We start from the raw sequence: 20216 nt of genomic DNA, 5'->3' as shown, positions 1-20216 counted from the left end.
ATATGAAATTCTACCCTAAGCATAAAACTGCAGTTGTTAGGCAGAAAATTAGTGCTAGTGTGCAACAAGAGGGAGAGTCTCTTTATAGGTTTTTAGAGCGATTCAATGATCTCGTATCTCAGTGTCCTTACCATGGATTTGATAATATAAAACTCGTACAGATTATTTATGATGGTTTAGACTATTCTACCAAAGCCATGGTTAAGTCTATGTGTGCTGGTGAATTCACTAGTAAAAATGCTGATGATGCTTTTATCTTCTTAGGAGCTATCGTTGAAAAATCCCAACAGTGGGAATCTTGTGTTGAACCCCCTAAAAGACTCTTGTTCAATAGAAGTAGCACTAATATGGTAGATACGAGTTTTGCGTCAGATGCTAAGTTTGCTGCTTTGTCCAGAAGGTTAGAAGCTTTGGAAATGGGTCAGACTAAAAATAGGTCCCTTGTTGAACCTAATAGAGCCTCTCAAGTCTCTAGTTGTGGAATAGAGCCCGATAATTCATTTTGGGAAGGTCAGGTTAGTAAAGAACAAGCCCATGCTGTCTATAACAACGCTAGGTTTGAGAACCGTCAGAAGTTTGACCCATACTCAGAAACCTACAACCCTGGTTGGAGAAACCATCCTAATCTCTCTTGGTCTAAGGGCCAGAGTCAAGGCCAGTCTAGCAATTCTCAGCCTCCCCTAGGTTTTGCTTTTAAGAACTCTTCAGGTCAAACCCAGTCTCATAACACTTCCGAGAAAAAAATCTCTACCTTAGAAGAAACTCTCACTATGTTAGCAAATAACCATGACATGCTATCAAAGAACCACATGAGCTTTCAACAAGAAACTAGGCAAGAATTGAAGAATAATTCCCAGAGTCTTGCCAAATTAGAACTTCAAGTAGGACAAATAGCTAAGTTTATAAGTGAGAGAGAAGATGGAAGGTTCCCTAGTCATACCGATCCTAACCCCAAAGGAGAGAAATCGTACAATCATGTGAATGCTGTCACAACCCTGAGGAGTGGAAAGAAGGTTGAAAACAAGGTTGCCATGCCTGATAGTGAACATGTTGTAGTTCACCCTGCTGAGCCAGAGAATGAAGAGACTGATAGAGTCTCTGAAGAGACCAATGAGGGTCCTGTTAAGCCCGGCTTTGTTCCCAGAGCCTCGTTTCCCCAGCTGCTAGTTCCGACTAAGAGGGAGTCCAACTTTAATGATATATTGGAGGTTTTTAAGCAGGTTAATATCAACCTTCCATTATTAGATGCAATTAGGCAGATTCCCTCTTATGCCAAGTTCCTTAAGGACTTGTGTACGCGAAAGTGTAAGCTCAGTGTCCAGAGGAAAGCCTTCATAGATAGTCATGTGAGTTCTATTATTCAGAATACCACTACTCCTAAGTATAAAGACTCAGGGTCCCCGACCATTTCTTGCACAATAGGTAAATACCGTGTTGAGAAAGCGTTGCTTGACTTAGGATCCAGTGTGAACTTAATGCCATACCATGTGTACCTTAAGCTAGGACTTGGTGAGATGAAACCTACCCAGATGACACTTCAGTTAGCTGATAGGTCCGTTAAAATTCCTCGTGGTGTGATCGAGGATGTTCTCATAGAGGTCGACAAGTTTATATATCCGGTGGATTTTGTTATCCTAGATACCCAACCTGTCCCTGACCCAGAGAACCAAATACCAGTGATTTTAGGTCGCCCGTTTTTAGCTACATCCAATGCGATCATTAATTGTCGAAATGGTATAATGAATTTGTCTTTTGGTAATATGACTATTGAGCTGAACATTTTTAATATTAGTAAGCTACCCTCCGAGCTAGATGAATCGAGCGTAGAAGAGGTAAACATGATAGGAACCTTAGTTCAGGAGTCATTACCAAACATTGTATCGAAAGATCCGTTAGAGAGTTGTCTATCCCATTTTATCCTGGATTTCGACGATGGTAGTAACATTGAACAAGTAAATGCTCTGATAGATTCCATTCCTGTGTTAGATATTGATATATGGAAATATAGGTTTGAACCATTACTAGCTTCCGAGTCTACCTTAATACCTTGTTTAAAACAGCCTCCTGAGTTGGAGCCTAATTATACATTTTTAGGCCCACCCAAGTCTTTTCCTGTGATTGTAGCATCCGATTTGGATAGTGATCAGGAGAATAGGCCAGAGACCGTGCTTCAAGAAAATAAGGAAGTTTTAGAGTGGACCATAGTAGCTATGAATCAAGTAGAGGATGAACAACCTGATTATAACTTAGAGAAAGCAATTGACCTTTTTCAAGAACCCGATGGTCTAGAAATTAGGAACATTTTTACTAGTCTATGTAGAGGCACCCAAAATTCTAAGTTTGGGGGTAGAGAACTAGAAGAATCTCTTGAGCATTTTAAGGACTGAGAAGATCCGGAAATCCAAACAATAATTAAAGGTTCGTCTGAGAGTAGTGAAAACCCTAATTTTGGGGGTAGTAATGATTCTTGTGATCGTCAAGTATCCCCATTGGAAGTCCCTAACTTGGGACTCAGGCCTAGTGAGGTATTCCCTGAGTCTATTCAGACTCCACAACCCGATCCTCCTGATATTGTCCAGGAGAAAATCCATATGTTAGAGACCCGATTTTCGGATGAATCTGTTTGCCGAGACACTCGTATGAAGCCCAAGTGGGCACCTCAGATAAATCCAGTTGTGCTCTATCTGCTTATTTTTCTGATCTTGAGCATTTGTCTCCTATTCGTGGCAGTTCTATTTGGTCTTATGGACCCACAATTGTTTCGACTATTGGTATACGACTTTGGAAGGTGACAATTCTTTTAGAGGTATTTGATGTCTAGCTAATGACTATAAATTTAGCATTTACTGGGAGGCTCCCGCGTTCATGTGATACGGTAATATCCTTCCTTATTTCTTTTCCCTCCAGTGGTAATAGTTTCTCCTTGTTCATGCTTTTAGTTTCATCTTTAGAACATTGAGAAAAATGTTATATTTAAGTTTGGGGGTGGGGAAGAAACACTTTTTGTCACCTTTTTGCAATAAATAAACTCCAGAGCTTAGAAATTTATGCCTATTGAGGATTGCACTAACTAATCTAAATGGATGGAAGCATGTTGGTTGTAGGAGTTGAGGAACCAATCTGATTAGGTGGAAACATCTAGAAGAGTCTATTCATAAAAGCACAGAGCTCAGGTGTTAGAAATAACATGATAGTTTCACCATATCTCGTTGAGTCCTTTTCACTTCTATTTTTATTTTTCTTTTTAAATATGTTTCTAAGTGATTTGGTGGGGCTCACGATTCAAGTTGTTACCAATGCTAGGGTGAATTAGAGTGATTGAGATACCATAAAAAAAAAAGTTGAAAAAAAAAAGTTGAAAAAAAAAAGACATTGAGACCAGACCATTTGACCAAAAGGAATAAATTCAATAAAGTCTACCACTGGTACCCTTGTATATGTCAGTGTGTTGATATTAGTCAGACTAGTATCTCAATCCATTAGGATAGGTTCATTTTGGCGGAGGCCTTCAGACAGATATGGGAAACGCCGTTCACTTAGTAAACATCAAAACCATATATGTTTTTCTATATCCATCTTCTTGATCTATCCATGTGATTAGTTTTGACTCCGAATATGATGTCCATAGTGCAACTATCTGAGTAGAGCTCTGTCACTGTGTATGAATTTTAGTATGCTTGAGTGCAAACTCGTGTACAACAATTGGAATTTCGCATCAGGGTACTTCTTCCTGTAGTCAATAAGTATGCCAACCAAGGAGATTCTTTAGTGCCTTCCGAGGTTCTGCTTAGATATCTAAGATCTGGAGTATTCAGGTTTTGTGGGTATATCTCTTGTAAGCCCTCTCGAGACTATAACTCGGCCACTAGGGACACCTAGGGGTTTAAAGGCTTATTGCATACGCTAAATGCAATCGACGATGCCTGCGACAGTGAGTTAGGATTTTATTTTGTAGTTTTGATTTGCTCGGGACTAGCAAATAATAAGTTTGGGGGTTTTGATAGACGCATTTATGTGTCTATTTGTTCTCATTTACATGTATTGTTAGTGCTCGTTTTTGTCCTTATTTGGTTATTTTACGCTTTTGTAGGTGTTTTTGGAGAAATAAGCTTTTGCGGCGAAATGGGCTCGAAAAGTGGTATTTACACCCCGAGAGGAACTACCAGAAGCACCCCAGAAGTATGTTGGAGACACCCCAGAAATACCCCGGAGGAACCCCGAAAAAGTGCGGAAAACATCCTAGAAGAATTGCTAAAGGCACCCCTAAGTTGGATAAAGGGAACCCCATTTCAGGGCATGTACTAAAGGGACTCTCGAAATGGATAAGGGGAGGTCATCTACATAATTCAAATACAATTTTTGGCGGGAAACTGGCAGCAGCGAGGAGCAATTTTTGTGTGAGAATTTTTGGGCAGTTTTAAAGAGATTCAATTGTGGAATTCGATTGGGCTGGACTTACTATAGGAAAACAGGGTTTGTGTGTGCATTTGGGTCGAACATATTGGGCTAGAATGTCCGGGAGAAGTGAATCAAAGTTCAACAGGGATACATATTCTTTCTGTTTATTTTCAAAGATTTTGTGAAGAATTTTGGGAGAGTTTTACGCTGGATAAAGATGTACCTAGTCTTGTTCAAGTCAGAGAATAGTTTGGATACGAGAGAATAGCCAACAGAACCACGTGAATCAACAGGAAAGTGATTTTTCTCCAAACTGCGCGAGAAGAATAATGAGATTATTCTCGGATTTGATCGATTTTCTAGGGAGTTGGATAGATATAAATAGCTGTGTTTTCATCATAGAAGGGTTAAAAACCATTAGGAGAGAGTTTAGAGGTCTGCAGAGAAGGGAGAATCGAGCTACAGAGAGTTACAGTGCTGCTGCTCGAGGAGGAAGAAGAAGACGAAGAACAGACTAGCTAAGACAGTCGTTCTTCAACAGTCTTAAAAGTGGAACCCAGTGTCGTTGTTTTACAACACTTGAGGTGTATCGTTGATTTTCAGCCCTTTCCCCTTAGTAACAGTGGCGCTGTAACACCATTACAGCGTTGAAAATTCCTGTTTCATCTTATATTCATCAATAAAAACACCTATTTTAGCCATGAATTTATCTTGTGAGTGTGTTTTTGGGATGAGGAGCTAAACCCAATGCCAGGGGTGATGGAGGAAGCCATTCTTCCAAAAGTTATGTGGTAAAATTCATTTAAATTTATTTATGCAATCCTTTTATGATTAATTGCACCGAATGAAAATTGAATAAATGATTTTTATTAATTAATTGTGTTTTCTCTTGATGAAATATGCTTGGTTTATTGCTTTTGATATTTCATGCTTGCGATTAACAATTGATGTTTTGAAAATCTGATTTAGGCAATGATTAGAATCACAATTACTTTTGATTGGAATTATAATGTCTAGAATTGCATGATAAGAATTATCATTGAATCACATGAATTTTGGTGTATGGTGAAATCCTGAACCCTGGTCTTTCCATAATATTTACTTCACCTTTGAATTTATTTTATCTTTATTTTTATTAAGTCTAAAAATTATTTCCTTCACAAGTCTGAAAAGAACCCAGTTTTTACCACAACTACAACAACTTTTGGAAAACCATCAATGCACCATCATACACGAGCAACATCTGTAACTATACATTCCTCATCCCTGACTTCATCCAATCTCTGCAATTTTATAGTCATCCATGGCTTCACTGTGAACAAAATGGCATCAGTTCCAACACAACATCTTTCTTTTCAGCTACAGACAACCAATGCTTCACCCTGCAAATTCTTGAGTCAACACGTAGCATCACCAATTTACAATCACTTTACAGATTCATCACCACCAAACCCTTGAATCATACAGCCCATCTTCTATGAATCAAACCAAATCTTTCCTTGTCCAACTGGAACTCAAATCCTAATGGCAACTGCAAGATGAAACTTAGCTTATATAAAGACAACTCTCTTTATTGATGTTTAGAAAATCTCTCAAAACTAAACACAAGCTCTAATCTTGCTCATATGATCAACCACAACTTTGGTGATCATATATATATAGAACTATGAATTTCTTTTCCTAGTCCTATTACCTTATTACATGTCTTTCCTTTTCTTGGAACTAGATGACTTCTAATTCCCTTAGGATTACATCAATTTCCTAATCTTGTCCTAACCAGCTTGTTAGTGACTTCTATGTTGAAGTTTAACCAACATTCTCCCCGTTAAGCTTCAACCTTACCCGTGACATATCTTGTACTCCAATCAATTGTCTCATTTCTTCAAACTTGATCCGAGCTAATGCCTTTGTCAATATATCTTCTTTCTGCTCAGTTCCTGGTATGTGTTCAACGTTAATGACCTCCTTCTTGATGCATTCTCGTATGAAATGATACCTTTTGTGAATGTGTTTCGTCTTCCCATGAAACACTGGATTTTTAGTGAGTGCAATTGCAGACTTATTATCAATCTTGATGAGAACTTTTTCAGGTTCTCTTCCTTTGATTTCACCCAACAGTTCTTGAAGCCATATTGATTGTTTAGCTGCTTCTGTTGCAGCCATAAACTCAGCTTCACAGGATGATAGGGCTATAGTGTCTTGCTTCTGTGAACACCATGTAATAGGTGCTTCTCTTAGATAAAATATATGACCAGTTGTACTTTTTCCATCATCTTGGTCAATATTATGACTGCTGTCACTATACCCAACAATTCCTTTTGATCCTCCTCGACCATACTTCAATCCATAGCTGATTGTTCCTCTTAGATATCTCAATATCTGCTTTATTACATCACCATGAGACTTGCGTGGACTCTGCATATAAAGGCTTGCTACTCCCACAGAGAAATCCAAGTCTGGTCTTGTGTGTAACAAGTATCTAAGGCATCCAACATTTCTTCTATAACTCGTTGGATCAATCTCAGCTTCTTCTTGTGCCTTTGAAACTTTAAGTCCAAACTCCATTGGTATCTTAGTTGGATTACAAGTTTCAGGTCTTGCTTCTTTCAGAATTCTCCTTGCATAAGCTTCTTGTTTAATCTGAATCCCATCTACTCCTTGATGGACTTCTATGCCAAGGTAATAAGTGAGTTTTTCGAGGTCTGACATCTCAAACTTTGATGACATTTCTCTCTTGAACTCATTGATCACCTTAAGGGAGTTGCCAGTCAAAAATAGATCATCTACATAGACTGCAATCACAAGAAGCGTTCCCTTTTCTTCTCTTCTGTATACTGATGTTTCTTTAGAGCACTTGACAAATCTGATTTCTCTTAAGATTTGATCTAACTTTGTATTCCAGGCTCGAGGAGCTTGTCTTAGACCATATAGAGCTTTTGATAACTTATAAACCTTATGCTCTTGTCCTTTTAATTCAAAACCTTCTGGTTGTTCAACATACACATCTTCTCGCAATTCACCATGTAAGAATGTTGTCTTAACGTCTAAGTGGTGAATTTCCCATGAGTTTGATGCTGCTTCTGCTATTAAGAGACGAATTGTCTCTAGTCTAGCAACTGGTGCGAAAACTTCATCAAAGTCTATGCCTGATTCTTGAACGTATCCCTTAGCTACAAGTCTTGCCTTATATTTGTTGACAGTACCATCAACATTCCGTTTTATTTTGAAAATCCACTTAAGACCAATCACTTTTACCCCACCTGGCTTATCAACTAGAAACCAAGTCTTGTTTCTGTTGATTGAAATAATTTCTTCTCTACATGCTTGTGTCCATTTAGTCGAGACCTTTGCTTCCTGAAAATTCCTTGGTTCATCATTAACAGAAAGTAACATAATCTCACATTCTTCTGCAGCTTGAAGAACATAATCCTCCAGATACTGTGGCCTTTTTATCTGTCTTGTTGATTTTCGCAGTGGAATGGGTTGAGTTATTTCATCGATCTCCTCTTCTTCTTCTTCTTCTTCTTCTACTTCTTCGTTATTCTCAGTGTTTTAATTATTCTCTTCTTCTTCTTGATTAACATCATTGTTTCCATTGGTATTGATGATTATGGGTCCTTCTCCTTCATCAATTACTTGACACCATCTCATGTGAAACATTCTTGGATACCTACTTGGTCCATCATTAGTTTCTTTCCAGTTCCAGTTTGCTTTTTCATCGAATACCACATCTCGACTCACTATTACTCTTTTCGTTGTTGGATTGAATATTCTGTAAGCTTTAGATCCAGGCTCAATTCCTAGATGCACAAGAGTCTGAGATTGATCATCCAGTTTCTTAAGAGTTGCAGAATCAACTTTTGCATATTCTTTGCAACCAAACACTCTTAAATGATCTATGTTTGGTTTTATCTTTCGCAAAATTTCATATGGAGTCATGTCTTTCAGAGCTTTCGTAGGTATCCTGTTTATTAGGTATGTGGAGTGTCGTACATCTTCTCCCCATAAATAATTAGGTACCTGCATAGCCTTTAAAGAACTTCTTGTCATCTCCATTAGAGTCCTGTTTCTCCTCTCCACCACTCCGTTTTGTTGTGGTAGCCCTCGAACCATCTTGTTCTGAGACATAGTTTTTAAGGTTCTGAAACTTATGTGTCCTAACCTTGCGTGCCACTTCCATGTCTGATCTTCCAGTCTCATATTCAGACACAATGGCCTTCCAATCATGAGACTTATCTTGTAGAGTCTATTATGTGAGCGTGAGACTCTAACTAAAAGTCTTCCACTTGGCTCATGAACTGTTAGATAATCTTGTCGCATTCTAACATCACATCCAACTTCTGTAGCTTGTCCTAAACTTAGAATGTTGCTTTGTAAGTTTGGGATGAAGTAGATGTTTTTGACAAGCTTTTGTTCTCCGGTCTTGCTCTGAAATAGAATTGATCCTTTCCTTTCAATTTCTACAGAAGATCCATCCCCAAACTTCACTTGTCCTTTGATTTTCTCATTGAGTTCAGAAAAGTAGTGTCTCTTACCAGTCATGTGATTGCTGGCTCCATTATCTAAATACCAGATTCCTGCTTCTCCATCCTTTGATTCGTAGTTCTTTGGTATTAGTTTCCCTTCGTTTAAGAATACAACTTCGTGCATGAAAAGAGTTGTATCTGCTTCCCTTGTTTCATTCTTGTTTGCTTCTTCCATCTTTTGTATTCTTTCAGGGCATACAGAGGAGAAGTGTCCTGGTTTATCACATCTGTAACAAATAATGTTTGATCTATCCTTCTTTTCTTTCCCTTGGTTTTGATCATTCTGACTTGTTGTTCTATCTTGTGAGTTAAACCTTCCTCCCCTTCCTCGGCCTCTGTTTCCTCTACCACCTCTTCCACGACCTCTTCCTCTTGTCGCAGAGTTTTGTTGGTAAGAGTTTGTGTACAAGAGTTTTCCTTGAGTTTCTACATTGTTTTCTTCATCAAGGATTCTTTCTTCATATGCTTTCAATCTTCCAATTATATCTTCATAGCTAGTCTTCTTTAAATCTAAGACTTGTTCGAGAGAAGCTATGATATGAATATACTTGGATCTTGGTAAAATATTGAGAAACTTCTTTACCAGTTTATCTTCATCAATGGACTGTCCAAGTGACGCAGCTTTTGAGGCTATCTCTGATAGATTTCCTGCAAAGCTATCAATAGTATCAGTGTCTTTCATCTTTACTCTTTCAAATTCAGACATTAAGGTTTGCAGACGGGCTTCTTTAACTCGATCAGCTCCGAGATTACGTGCCTTTATTGCATCCCAAATTTTCTTTGAAGTTTCCTGTTCACCAACTTGTAGAACAAGACATTCTGGTATTGCTTGAAAGAGTAATCCAATGAAAACATTGTTTTTGTCTGGGTCCAATGTACCAGGATCAATTGTTTCCCAAACTTTGTAGATTTTCATCAGTACCTTCATTCTCATGGCCCATACTGTGTAGTTTGTGGCGTTGAGGATTGGAACTTTTATTGATGGTGGCGTGAACTGTTTTGCACCCACAATGGTGGTTTCGTTTTCCATGGCTCAGAAACAAGCTCTGATACCAATTAATGGCAACTGCAAGATGAAACTTAGCTTATATAAAGACAACTCTCTTTATTGATGTTTAGAAAATCTCTCAAAACTAAACACAAGCTCTAATCTTGCTCATATGATCAACCACAACTTTGGTGATCATATTTATATAGAACTATGAATTCCTTTTCCTAGTCCTATTACCTTATTACATGTCTTTCCTTTTCTTGGAACTAAATGACTTCTAATTCCCTTAGGATTACATCAATTTCCTAATCTTGTCCTAACCAGCTTGTTAGTGACTTCTATGTTAAAGTTTAACCAACAAATCCAAGTTAAACCCATCTCCTAACTCTTCACAAACTCTTCGAAACTTTCTTCAATCTTAAATATGAGAATACCCATCTACTTCTCTTAAATCAAGCTCAACCAATCTTCTAATTCTTCCCCAATTTGCTCTCAACTTCGACCTCTCACTTCGACAACGATAACTCAACTACTACAAACCCATATCGATCTTGATTTTGCCAGCGAGAATGACTCTGGTAGCAACGAAAACAAGCCCTTGTGAAGGCTATGATTATTAGGTCGCAGCAAGGGAAGAAAAGAGGAACTGGTCCTCTGAAAGGAAACCTGACCTAGTTTCTAGGTTAAATTGTGAATTGTTGATATAAGAATCCATGATGCATGATAAGGGCCACCTCCATTCAACTGTCAATCTTGGAAGACTGACAGTGTATTTTCCTGCGTAATTCTTGTACTGCCTGTTCTAGGGAACGAACAAGATTTTTGCACATAACTTTCTCATACGACGCTGGAATAAACTAATTCGTTCGCCACTGACTTCGTCTTTTTCTTCTCTTCAAGGTGATGAGAAAAGATCCTAGATTTGAGTGAGTTTCACTTCTTATTGCTCCAATAACTCCAAAGTACCTAATAACTCAAAATGAAACATAAGATACATAATTTACATGAAAACTCGCAAAGAAAGCATAAACACTAGATATAAAATTAGGTGTTTTAGACACCTGTCAGTGATGCCAGCTAGGTTCTGATTTGTGTGTTTGTTTGATTTTGTTGTCATCATGGGAAGATCAAGAGACCCTGAAGGAATTTAGTTAGTCAATTTGTTTCTCGGGTGAGGTTTTTAACAGTTAGTGGTGTTCTATCTGGGGGTTTTCCAAATTGTGATTAGGTTTGCGGCAAACATTTTTTATATTGAAATTACTACTAAATTATTTCCTTTTCTATTTTGGATTAGAATTGGATTTTACGTCACTCATTGTTACTGATATCTGATTTTGTATTTGTAGGAATCTGTTATCATTCTTTAAGGGCACATTCTGCATTTTAATGTGAAAATGCTTGAAGATGAAATGAGGACAGGAACATGTGGTTTGAGTTTACGAAGATAAGTTGTCATTTTAGAAAACTTGAATTCTCTGTTCTTTGTAACTACATGTGTTCTTTTATTGTTGCTAGACCTGACTCCACCGTAAAAGCCATTTGAATGCCGCGAGGTAGTACATACAAACCTTATGTTTACTTTGCATTAGGTTGAAGTTTTACTCCGCTTTGTTCTTTGCATTAGGAAATTGGGAATCCTAACATTTATATGATTTATGTGCTGAATTATTGTATTTGTTCCTGTTAAGAGGAGTGGGCAGTGGAAGCTCTTAGTAGTTTCCTCAATGCCCATACAACAGAATTGAATTTTTTTGCTTATCCAACATTAGATGAGCTGACATCCAAGGTAGTAAGAGTTTAGTTTATTTAAACGTTCTTTTATAGAATCTTATTCGTGCAAATGTTTGTTCAAAACTAACTATATCACCAAAAGAACACATTGTTATTTCATTTATTGCTAATTATCGTATTCTGGGATTATTAGTTATTTGCAGGCATTTTTAGGTTAATGGTCCAATTTTTTTATGATTTGTTTGTCTAAGCGATTGAAAATTATGGAGTTTTAGGGGGGTCAGTGAGTTTGAATAAGGAAATCATAAATTCCCCTCACATTGGTGTTTATATTTGCAGGTTGTGTTTGATAGCTTTGTAGGTATTCAAAACCTGTCCTTTTTGAAATCCCGTCTTGAAAATATATTAACTATTTGTATTATCCAGATTGAGCTTACTAATTAGTTTTCGTTTTGTATGTCATCATGAACTGTTACCCTCTGACATCCGCAGTGTCATTTACTAGCTAAATTGTTGTATGGTATTCGAAGGCGGAATCTGATATTCAAAGGTATGATGAGCTCCATCTTTCTTAACTAGATTAATTAATTCAAGATTTTTAGGGCTTTGCATTAGGTGACACCCATTGTCATTAGTCCACAATCCCAAGTATAAACTTTTCAATCCTGCATTTGTGAATAGGTTGACTTAATCCCCTGCAGATCTTTTAGTTATATCCGTTATTTCAATCTCTACTTAAAAAGATCAACATCTGACATTATATCTAAGTCGTGTTTCAGTTTGTGTTTGGTCACTGTTGCAGCATTGACCATGTTTTATAGTTAGTGTGTGTCTGATCTCATGACAATAACTAAGTATCAAATGCTTTTTCACCCACACCAGTCTTAAGTGATATCCAATTTGTGTGATTCATTTTAAGTTTCAACATTAATACCTGACAAGGTCAATGTATGTTTGTTGCTTTGTTTTAATCAAGATTTAAGCAGTAATGGTTGTTGATTTGCTTAAACTCAAAATTCGTATTTTTTTTGCATTGCCATCCAAGTATATCATACAATTCATTTGTCATACATGTCACATATCTTCCTGCTGAATAAGTCCTATTTTTTAATTACTGTAATAGCTACATTAACCAAATTAACCTTGCTGCACAACACATTGATGACCTCGACCATCCCATATATGTTTTGGTTCTATAAATTAGTTACTATAGGTCAGGCTGGTCCATGAAATTGTTAATTTAGGTTTATATGGTTCGAGGATTCCGTGACGACGAGGATCAAAACAACGACAACAACATGAATTTTCCTGCTTTAACATCTCTACCAGATATTTTATTATATGTTTGTTGCAAAACTAAATCTCTTCCCCCTCTCTCTCTCACATGACCATGCATCAGTATCTCTTACTCATTTGAAGAGATTAGCAATATGTGATTCTCCTACGAATGACACTTTGCTTTTCCTACGAATGACATTAAGGTCTCTCTTTTAGCAGTATGTAAATCACTGGGTAAAATGGAAATTGAAATAATATAGGTTTATAAGTACGGTTATAATGTGTTATTAATGGATATCTACATGGATTGTAGAAACACCAAAGTACCAGACATTGAGCTGCAGTGAAGGACCTAAGAATGTGAGTTCACACATCTTAATTATAAACATGACAACCAGGAGATAAAGAATGATTATATCTTCAAGCTATACTGAAATGTACTCAACCACTACTTATCATTTTATTTTTCGTTTTATAGCTTTAATTTTCTTTTTTGCTCGATTTCTCCCCATTTTATTTTGTTTTAATATTACTTGCAATATCAAATGTTAGTAAGAAATGTCGAGGACTTGAGAGTAAAGCCAAGTTAGAGAGGCATCAATGAACGTTGAGTGTAAGTATAAACTTTACCTTCTATGTTGTATGGGTTGGTTCACCAACCAGATCTGCGACATCCTACAGAACTGGGTATGTGTGTTCAGAGAAGTTGTCATTGGAAATATACCAATTGAATAAGAAACACCGACAACTAATTGCCTCTCCGCCGCCAATACGTAATCCAATTTTAATTTTCTCTGCTGGCGACAATTTAATTTTGGTTATATTCGTTTATTACAAGAATTTGAGCTTTAGTTGTGTTCAAAGGAATGTTCTTTCTTATTGTTTTCCATATTGTTCTCACTTTAAAGGATAAACGACTCCATGAAGCATACAGAAGGATTTTGAGTTACTTATGGAATTAGGACCCACTGACTTGAATTTGTCAACAATTGCAATTTTGTTTTTTTTTCAAGGAGTAAAACATGTATGTGGACTTAATTTGATGTGTTGTAATATTTTTCCCAGCATTTGAAACGCTTTCTTTAGCATCATACTATTTACCATTCGTGTACTCGATGTCAAGGGATTTTCACATTTTCCCATGATGAATAACAAATGAAATTGATAATGATAAAATTTGTATGATGCATATCATGCTAATTCCAGTGGCGCATGAATCTGTGGTCCTATTATTAACATATACACATGAATCCATGGCTTATAACATATATCTTGAACCAAAAGCGCATGTGGGTGTATATTGAATATACCCCAAAAATGAATCGTACAAAAATAACATTGCAGGAGAAAGCTTAGGAGAAACATAAATTATTATGGAGAGATCATTTTGTTTCGATAGCAACAATCCAAAGCTCGTGCTGCTACGACACGGGTCATACCGTAGTAGAAGTATACAAGACACAAATGAAGAAAAATTGGATTTGATTCAAGAGAATCAATTCATGAATCTTTAGCCACGGTTTGCAAAGATTGCATTCCTTAATATATAAATGTATTTGTTCATGAGTATGAAGTCATACTTAACCGATTTTAGAACTTAAGCCAACTCAGTTTGCAAACGGGTATGCAAACTAGAGTTCCAGACTTTGATCTTTTCCGGTAGTTCACAAACAGGTACGCATACTGTCGTTCCAGTATAGAGAGCTTAGAGACTAATATTTATAGTGTTCATTTATAGAAAGTCATATAGGTTGGTGTTTCATTTCTTCTTCAAACTCATTTGAAATGAGTTGGTTTTCGCTTCGGTTGTAAGTATGAGCAGTACTTGCGTTTAGTCGAGAAATGGCATTTCTCTATAAGGTGGAGAGTTTTGAAGACCAGAAGGGAGGTTCGATTTTCGAGGACGAAAATGTTATAAGTTAGGGAGAATGTAAGGATTCGTAAGCACGTCAACGCTATTTGACCGGTCTAGAGATAAGCAAGAGACGATTTAACCACTAATGACTCGATTAATTAATTATGAACAATAATTAATAGAAATAATCTAAAAATAATTTGGTCAAATAAATAATAATATTAGGTAGATCTCGAAAAGTTATGCGAAATGGTCTACAAAAACACGTCAATCGGATGTCGGACCAGAAAGTTATCGCAGAGGAAGAAGAAGTAGAAATTAGTCAAACTGCCGTTGATCGTTGACTTAGGTTGACCGGAAATCTTGACTTTGGACGGACCTTTTCATTGAGTGGACCTCTTATTAGTAAATGGTTACCCCTTAACTGATTCATTTAGACAATAGAAGTAATTAGGTGTAATAGTGGTGTAAACTCCTAAAATTACTATGAAGTTTATCTTCATAGTTATATAGGTAGTTGTCCGTTGGGTTCATACATTTTGGAGGATGACTCATTGTGTAAGGTGGTGCTGGAGTTGTGGTAGAAAATCAGATAGGTAAAAATAAAGATAAGGGAAACTATAAAATGAGAAGAAGAATAGAGTTTTTCTTGGTTGTGAAGTGAAAGAGAGTTAGAGAAAAACTATGTTTGTGTGGTTGAGAGTGAGAGAAATATATTTGTGGAACTTGAAGAAATCAGTAGCAGTGTTATGTAGATTATCAGAGATGGATGAATCAAAGTGTTAATGAGAGTTTGAGGGATAAATAGTTGGAGTTTTTGACCATGGTGAAAATGATGAACAAGATGATGATTATCATATGGATTGGGTAGAACATCCTTATCTAACTAAGGTAACCTCTTACAATGAATCTTTTATGGTAGATATGATTTCGGTATCTCTTAGATAGTGAAAATAAGTTGTATGCAATGAAACTTATCCTTGAAAATCATGAGTTTATGTGAGTACATACGTGTCTCTGCCATGTTTTGTGCAATGAAAACGATCATTCTAGGTTATGAATTAGACTTCGATCAAAGAATGATACTTTTAGATGAGTCTATTATCTTTCTACAGAAATAGAGTTTGCTTGATTTGGATAATCCTATAATTAATTATGAATTTTCAAAATTTAGCTGTTGTGACTGAAAATCTGAAACCAGCGGTGAGTGAGCATGTTAGTGGACTTTTCTCAGTCTGTTCGGATCGGAATTGGTTTCTGGTCATAACTACAACGTTGTAGAGGAGAATCCCGTATTTCTGATGAGCTATTAGGTGTTCAATTTGGATGAAAAATGAGTTTTTTATGAACCCCAAAACTTTGACCTTTGCGCTGTGTACAAGTAGTTTTAATCGTCCGACAGTTGTTTGTTAGAATGACTGAGTTGACTCGGTGAGTCAACGAATAAGATGAGTCAGATATATGACTCAGACAAGTCATACCAAATGGGTCGGGTAGTGGGTCAACACATATGAGTTAGTGGGTCAGACCAAATGGGTCGGGTAGTGGGTCAAACACATATGAGTTAGTGGGCCGATTCAGTGGACCGTGTCGGGTCAGGCCCATGGGCTTGGGCTTAGGGCCAGAAATCCTAATTTGAGTTTTTGGACCACTTATGGTCCGAACTAGCTTTCGGTTCCTTCTGCAAAGTTGTAGGGTTTTTCGAGGGATTTCGCATGACACCTAATTTGACCCCATTTGGACAAGTAGATATTAAATTATGCCTAGAACATTTAATACTAAGCTATAGAACCATGAATAGAATTAGAGTCGTTGGTTATTTCACTTAGCCTATAACTAGAAACTTGTATGAATTTATGTTATGATCCTTGTATGATCCTATTGGCTAAATTCTTAGAGTGCCTTGTTTGATTAACAGTTAGTCTATATTAACAACGATCGATTCAAAGGATGAACCAGTGGATTGAGGAATACAAGGTATGCGTGGCTTGTCATCAAACAAGGTGGGAACTATGTAACCTTCTTGTAATCATTAAGTTTACTTTATCTGCGAGCATGATGAGTCTTTAATTTCTGTAAGCATATTGTTTGTAATTCAATGAGTATGTTGTGTAATATGCGTTGGGTGGTTTCCCCACGAAGAGTGTCTGTGTTTCCCCATAGCTCTTGGCTAAGTTTTATTATGGCAATGCTACGTTGTTCGAATATTACCTAGTAGTCCGGCTTTATCCCGGTTGATTATTATTACATTTTATTGCCTTAAGATAGTAGACCGGCTTTACCCCGGTTGATTATTACCTAGTAGTCCGGCTTTACCCCGGTTGATTATTATATATACTATTTTCTTTGGGGAAGTCACAAATGTACATATTATACTTGTTTGCGCAGTCTTGGTAGTATAACTGGGTTACTATGTCCTTGAATTAGGAAGAAATTCTAGGTTCATGACTGGATATGGTCATTATTTGGTGACTTCGGCCTACGAATAATGATTGGGCCTTTTGTGAACCTGCTGTGCAGGGTCAGATCATAGTAATCAAAACCATATTATATTCTAGACTTAGATGGTGGCATTGGGATTTATGAGGTGTACGCATTCCACGATAATATCTTACGGTACCTGGATTCATGCTATCATTTGAGACTGGAGTTATTCCTAGCATCATCTTCTCCATTGAGTGAGACGAGGGTGAGATAATATATGTTTAGGTTGTTAAACTCGTTTCTCGTAGATCCATCCGGTGGTGGATCTTTCATGGATATTTCCACTATGGACGTAATATCTGGGGAGGTGTGTTGAAGCAATCTTCTGCTCTATGTTGCGTGTGAATACGTTTATTGTATTTTTCTTTAGTAGAACTGCGATGCATGTTGGTGATTACATGAGAGTTATGTGTTTTCATTGATCACCCCTTTGGGATGATTTGCTCACTCGTTCCCACTTCAGTTTTCAGTTTTCAGAAGAGATGGCGCGCATGAAGATATTCGTTTCGTAGTTCGAAGATTTAGCAGATTAAGAACGTTTTTGAATCTTTTATATATATTTATTCTTTATTTACTTTGTACAACAACACATTAATATATTTATATCACAAGAGAGTTCTTCATTTATACAATATAAGAGTGTATGGGTTTGTCTTTGGTTTTAGCTAATGTAACTGAGTTTCTTGAGATCGATAATATAGGTTTGATGCTTTTATTAGGTTATAATCCTATTATCTAAGCAGGTGATTAGGTTGGGGAGTCACAAGTTGGTATCAGAGCCCACTATTAGATCTTACATGGGCAACAATAGATAACAGCCAGTGCCAGATACATTAATAGATTAGTTTAGAATTGGGTTGGGTTTGTGAGATAAATCTTAACCACTAAAAATAATCAAGAACTAAAAGATTTTTGGATTGAATTGATGTGATTGAATTGTATAACATATTGACTGCGTGCTCTTTGTTTTGTGTGTAAGTATATAATTATGAAGTAAAAATTGTAGGTTAAAACCAGTTACGATATGTTTAAGGAATTTTGATAGACGTTAGAGATAAGTTAGTCTCAGTTATTTAACACATAGATAATCCATCACTGAGGGAATAGCGAGGTTTGTAATTCTGGAATGTTAGTGTTATCTTTGTTCGTAGGAAAACATTGTCGGGTCTGGCTAACCTAGACAGGGCAACTACATGATTTCCATTTATAAAGGGATGACTTGCTTCTATTAGTGAATTGTTAGATCCCATATTTTACGTAGAAACTGGTAAATCATCTTTAGTTCAATAACTGATTTATTAAATCATTAAAATTAAACAAATACATATGAAGAAATAATAATAGTATTTGGATGCTTAATACAAAATTAGACTTGAAATAAAATAAATTCGTATATTAATAGGACAATTTATATTAATAGAAAAAAATAATAAATCTAAAGACTATTAGGATACGTTACAATTCTACGCAGACTCAAATTTAAATAATATTAAATTACCAACGCTAATATTTAACAAGATATATATAGTATACAGACTCGATGTGAATAAATAAAATTAATTATCTTTACGTAAATGTAGAGTCATATTTTAAAAATTAATACTTGGTGTACCAAATGGTCTATTAACAAACCAATAACGATGGAGGTAAGAATAATGAGACTATTAACACAGTTGATAATAGTATATTCAGTAATTAAGTTGATAGGAAACCTATAACAGACGATATTTAGAAGATTTATATGTGGTATAACAGTAAAGTTTAAATATAAGATTTTATAAATTGAGGTGAAAAAAATAGGATTAGTATACGGATAAATATATAACAAACATGAAACTACAAATTATTAACAAATATTAGACTATAAACATTACCGCAGAGAACTTGAACTTATTTATCTGTTATTACTTAAATCAATATAAATGATTTGATAATTTTTATTGATAGATTACAGAATCAAATAAAGGAAAAAATATTTTTATTATAGAGTATCTTCTAATGTACTTAGAACCATTAATCTATTGAAGTACAAATTTAGTGTAATTAAAGAATTTATACCTAGTCATCTGTTAGAATTCAAATTAGTATAGTGAGTTTAGAGGCAATCACCTTATGAAATACAAATTAATGTAGAGAGTTTAGAGACTAAAATTTATAGTGTTCTTTTATAGAAAGTCATATAGGTTCGTGTTTCATTTCTTCTTCAAACTCATTTGAAATGAGTTGGTTTTCGCTTCGGTTGTAAGTATGAGCAGTACTTGTGTTTAGTCGAGAAATGACATTTCTCTATAAGGTGGAGAGTTTTGAAGACCAGAAGGGTGGTTCGATTTTCGAGGACGAAAATGTTATAAGTTAGGGAGAATGTAAGGATTCGTAAGCACGTCAACGCTATTTGACCGGTCTAGAGATAATCAAGAGACGATTTAACCATTAATGACTCGATTAATTAATTATGAACAATAATTAATAGAAATAATCTAAAAATAATTTGGTCAAATAAATAATAAGATGAGTCAGATATATGACTCAGAAAAGTCAGACCAAATGGGTAGTGGACAGGGTTAATGGGTCGGGTAGTGGGTCAACCCATATGAGATAGTAGGCCGGTTCAGTGGACCGTGTCGGGTCAGGCCCATGGGCTTGGGCTTAGGGACAGAAATCCTAATTTGAGTTTTTGGACTACTTATGGTCCGAACTAGCTTTCGGTTCCTTCTGCAAAGTTGTAGGTTTTTTCGAGGGCTTTCGCATGACACCTAATTTGACCCCATTTGGACAAGTAGATATTAAATTATGCCTAGAACACTTAATACTAAGTTATAGAACCATGAATAAAATTAGAGTCGTTGGTTATTTCACTTAGCCTATAACTAGAAACTTGTATGAATTTATGTTATGATCCTCGTATGAGCTTATTGGCTAAATTCTTAGAGTGCCTTGTTTTATTAACAGTTAG

At 36.2% G+C, this 20216-nt stretch overlaps 1 long non-coding RNA gene across 1 annotated transcript; it reads left to right on the top strand.

The window, feature by feature from the left end:
- The first annotated feature begins 15382 nt into the window (after positions 1 to 15382).
- LOC113292930 lies at positions 15383 to 18134 on the top strand. The gene is made up of 3 exons (XR_003331952.1): positions 15383 to 15670; positions 16698 to 16782; positions 17727 to 18134. It is a non-coding gene; the product is annotated as an uncharacterized LOC113292930 (long non-coding RNA).
- The last annotated feature ends 2082 nt before the right edge of the window (positions 18135 to 20216 follow it).

Source organism: Papaver somniferum, chromosome 7, assembly GCF_003573695.1.
Source record: "Papaver somniferum cultivar HN1 chromosome 7, ASM357369v1, whole genome shotgun sequence".
NCBI classification, from domain to species: Eukaryota; Viridiplantae; Streptophyta; class Magnoliopsida; order Ranunculales; family Papaveraceae; genus Papaver; species Papaver somniferum.
This window is presented reverse-complemented; position numbering and strand designations above follow the sequence as displayed.